Genomic DNA, 4,403 nt, shown 5'->3' on the forward strand with positions numbered 1-4,403 from the left:
AAAATATTGACGTTTTAGTCTTTTACGACTAATCGTTGGTCAAAGTATGAAAAAATACTAAGTTTTTTCGAACAAAACTTACTTCGGCACCTTTTGAACCCCTAAAATGACGATCCGAACGTCTACGTATCCTTGATGTATTGAGCCTACATTATTGTAAAAAAATATCGTTTCTATATAAAATATTAAAGTTTGAATTGGTAATGACACACGACTAATCATTAGTCAAAGTATGGAAAAAACACTAAGTAGGCTCCGATTATTAATGTGTTGCAAAAAAAAAAATTACCAATTTTTTTTTTTATTTTAGTGTTAGTTATATTTTGAAAAATCTTACTATGCAAAAAAAAAAATCTTTAGTCATATCTATGTATAAAGATAGTTTTGTAATTTTTTTTTTTTTTGTCTGATTTTGTTCAATTTGTTTTTTATTGAGTCATTTTGAATTTGAACTAAGTAGATGTAAGTACACATGAATATATAATTAATTGGATTAGTATAATACCCGGTGTTTATAAATTATTTTCCATAAATATATGGACAACTAATTCTCTTATGACTTTTGGAATAGGAAGAAAAATAACTAGTGCAAAATTGTTTGCAACTATGGAACAAGTTTAAATACGCACAATTTTGGCGTGAAAGCGCCAAATGGTTTTAGCTTTAAATTCTCGCACTAAATTAGTCATGAAACTATTTATGTTTTTTTTTTATATTAGTTTGGTTTAACTTTTTTTTTTTATCCTACAAAAGTCGCGAATTACATCAAACGGCTTGACAATGAGCAATGACCTCGGGAGAAAGCAGGCACGTCGACGGAATGCCTCCTGCTAACTCTTGTAGCATCAAAAGGCTGCTACATTTGTTGACCATAATGTATGGAGTTAAAGATCAGGTGGGGCCCATATAAGGCCCAAAGTATAAACAATAGTAAAAAATTCAAAAGGTTGCTACATCTTTTGACTATTATAGCATCAAAAGGCTGCTACATCTTTTGACGATTGTGGATAGAGTTAAAGATCAGGTGGGGCCCATATAAGGCCCAAAGTGTAAACTATGATAAGAAATTCAATAAAAGCAGCCCACTTTTTTGTCCATAAAGAGCAAAGGTACACACGCTACAACATTTAATACAACATAATTAAAGCACAATAACATTGAAATATCAGAAATGACCTCGGAAGTAAGCAGGCACGTTGACGGAATTCTGCCTGCTAACTCTCTCTTATAGAATGAGAGAATGCCACACTATTTTCCTTATTAGTTTATTCAAAAAAAACATATTCTTTTCTATTTTTGGCTGTACTTTTTCTCTGTCTAATCCTTGGTCTATTTGAACAACTTCCTCGAGGTCGCAATTGAATAAGATATCACCTCTATCTGACCGAGTCAAGCCCATAAAAAAAAGCGTAAAAAGAAAGTTAGATTTAAAACTCCAAACACAATTCTTTTCTTTCCATTTATCTTAAGCAAATAAATATCCTGCTATTTATATTTATATATCACCAAATTGTACGCTTTGATTGAATTGCTTCATTAGATGATGTCGGATTCGCAAAATAAGGAAAATAAGAGTTTGTTTGGCTTAGCTGATTTAAAGCATCTGATAAGTATTATGTGGTGATAATTATTTTTAAATGTTAAAATTGATTTAATAAATAAACAGTTACATGTTTGGATTGAAGTGTTGAAACTTATATTAAGCAGCTGAAGTGCTTGGCAGAAAAAGTGCTGATAATCAGGCTTTCTGTTAAAATGATTTAATTGTCCTTAAAGTTATTTACACTAATAAGAGCATTGCTTTTACAAGATTATAAATTCCAGATTAATTCAAAATACAAAATAATTTATGCCTCATTTTTATTTTCAATACAAAATTAATTACATAAAACTGTTTTACAAATATAAATTATTTTATTATAAATTAAAATACAATCATAAGCTGTAATGAAATGATTAGTAATTTGATTAAACTCTCAAATGGTACATAACAAATATTTGAATGGAACAAACATGCAATTTATTTATTTTAATATTTAGCTATTGTTGAAAACATATGTTTCAGCCTATAGGTTAATTCCTCTTAGACCAACTACTATCTTGCTTAACATTAATAAAAGAACGGCTAGTTTATATGGACTTTTTAGCAACTACTTATTGAACAGCGATCAAAGTTTGTCACCGAAATCATTCGTACATTTGCTTTCTTGAACGTGATGAGAGAGTGACTTGATGGAGAGGGTTAGGGGTTTTATTTAAGTAAGGTATTCTAGGAATTACAAAATAATATTAGGGATAGAACAGTAAAATCTTTGGTCAAATTAAGAGTTCTTATAAGCTGAAAAATAAAAAATTGAGAGAGGCCAACTTATGACTTATAGCTTATTTTAGCTTATAAGTACTTTTATTTTTATCAAACGCAGAGATAAGCTAAAAAATGCTTAGCCAAACGCCCTCTAAGTTTATTAAGAGTTAAAAAAAAATAGACTTCACCAGTGGAGAACGAGAAGACAAATACCACTACATTCCATGCCAGTTGTCTTTTTGTCTTCCTCTGCCACCAACATTCCACCACCTCCCCCGCCCTATGTCGCGCCCCAACCCCAAATACACCCCCACCCCCGGGTATCCTGATCCCACCCCACCCCACCCCACGCCCCTTTCCCCCGCACCGTTAAGCACCTCCCCCTATGCCCAACACACCCCCACGCCTCATCTCATCCATCCTCATAGCGCATGTCGAATATTTAAATACTATTGGATAAGATTGAAAAATAAGTAAGAAAATTAAGTCACTTATTTTCATAACAAATAGACCCTTAATCTTACTATATTGAGTTTTTGAAGAAAGTTAATTTGCAGGCTAATTCGGACTCACAGATGAACTAAACATCATAGTCATCAACTTGAGAAGGCTTGGCCCACGTGGAGTGTTTTAAATCAAATTACAAATGTTACGCAAAGACTCCAAGTCAATTGAAGGGTCCACACATTTATGAAATCTTCATCATTGTGCGCTTTAGGAACTTTATAAAAGGGCCAGCACATAAGCATAATGATTAATTAAGCACCTTATCATATACAATTTTGTAGTGAATTTCCCATAGCTTTTGAAGCCATGAATCCCAAAGCCTTCTCTTTTCAATTCATAGCCTTTTTGGTCTTAATCCTCTGTCTATCCTCAGCAACATCCAGGACATTGTCAGGTATACTAGTCCCTTTACCGTATAATGTAATTCAAACGATGAAGAAAATTACGAGTATGGCAAGATACTTCAACCAAAAAAAAAAAATGCTGACAAAATACTGTTAAACTTTTCAAATACTAATACTGGCATATAAAATAGAATAAAGGAAATGTCATCTTTTAGTTGCATATACCTTCACTATTCGAAATTCTTCTTGAGAAGTAATAATATTTTATATTTACTTCTTGTTTTTTTTTTTTTTGGAACAAAACTTGCAGCAGCAGGTGGAAAAAGCTCACCGGCATATCGTTCATTACGAAAACCCGCTGAAGAACTTGGGAATTCGCCGGTATGCCAGTTACCGACATGCAAGAAGAAGATTTATGGCAATGGTATAAAAGGTCCGTAGAGACCCTGAGGAACATATCAACAGTTAGAAGCAGAGCGAGTGTACGAATATAAAATAAAATTGGATGCACTATATGCATATATTATGGGTGTTTTATTATCATTAATCACTATTCAGTAATGTATTTTATTTTGTAATTCCTGAAATATGTATCAACCTACTCGCTGCTTGTATGATTAGATTCAAGACTTCGAATCAATGTGTACGAAATATGAATAATAGATATGGATTAAGTGTATATGTCTATTATGTGTTTTCATAATTATTTGTATTGTTCGAGCAGAATATTATAGCTTTCTTTGCAAGAAAGAGTCCGGAGCCAAAATGACTCAATAAAAAAAAACTTGCACCAAAATACTCTAGAAAAAAAAGTGGTATAAAAGTACCTTTAACGTAGTAAAATACTGTGCTAAAGGGCTTAACTGTAATGGCACGGTTAAGTCGTTTAACGTGGTATTTTACTATGCTAAAGGATATTCCTTCTCTCCTTTATAGGACCCCGACATAAAACTATCGGGTTCACCACTGGTCCCCCCAACACTTAAAAAAATAATTTGATTGCCATTGAAGGAGAAAAAAAAAAGGTCATTTTCTATTCAAATTTCGTTTGAAAAGTTAGATTAAGATATTCAAGTCGGAGCGATTCTAAAAAATCGGATTTTGAAAAAAAATCGACGTGCAACTCGATTAAAACAACCCTACAAGTTTCGATCAAAGGTATTCTACTATGAACTTTTTAATTATTTTGTTAAATATATTATAATCCTAAGCATGTTTACGTTTTGTAGTCTCGAATTTCAAAAAAT

General features: G+C 32.2%; 1 long non-coding RNA gene across 1 annotated transcript; it reads left to right on the plus strand.

Moving 5' to 3' along the window:
- The first annotated feature begins 2,898 nt into the window (after positions 1 to 2,898).
- Positions 2,899 to 3,832, plus strand: LOC132030518 (uncharacterized). The gene is made up of 2 exons (XR_009408061.1): positions 2,899 to 3,206; positions 3,467 to 3,832. It is a non-coding gene; the product is annotated as an uncharacterized LOC132030518 (long non-coding RNA).
- Positions 3,833 to 4,403: the final 571 nt, after the last annotated feature.

This window comes from Lycium ferocissimum, chromosome 1, assembly GCF_029784015.1.
Source record: "Lycium ferocissimum isolate CSIRO_LF1 chromosome 1, AGI_CSIRO_Lferr_CH_V1, whole genome shotgun sequence".
In the NCBI taxonomy this organism is placed as follows: Eukaryota; Viridiplantae; Streptophyta; class Magnoliopsida; order Solanales; family Solanaceae; genus Lycium; species Lycium ferocissimum.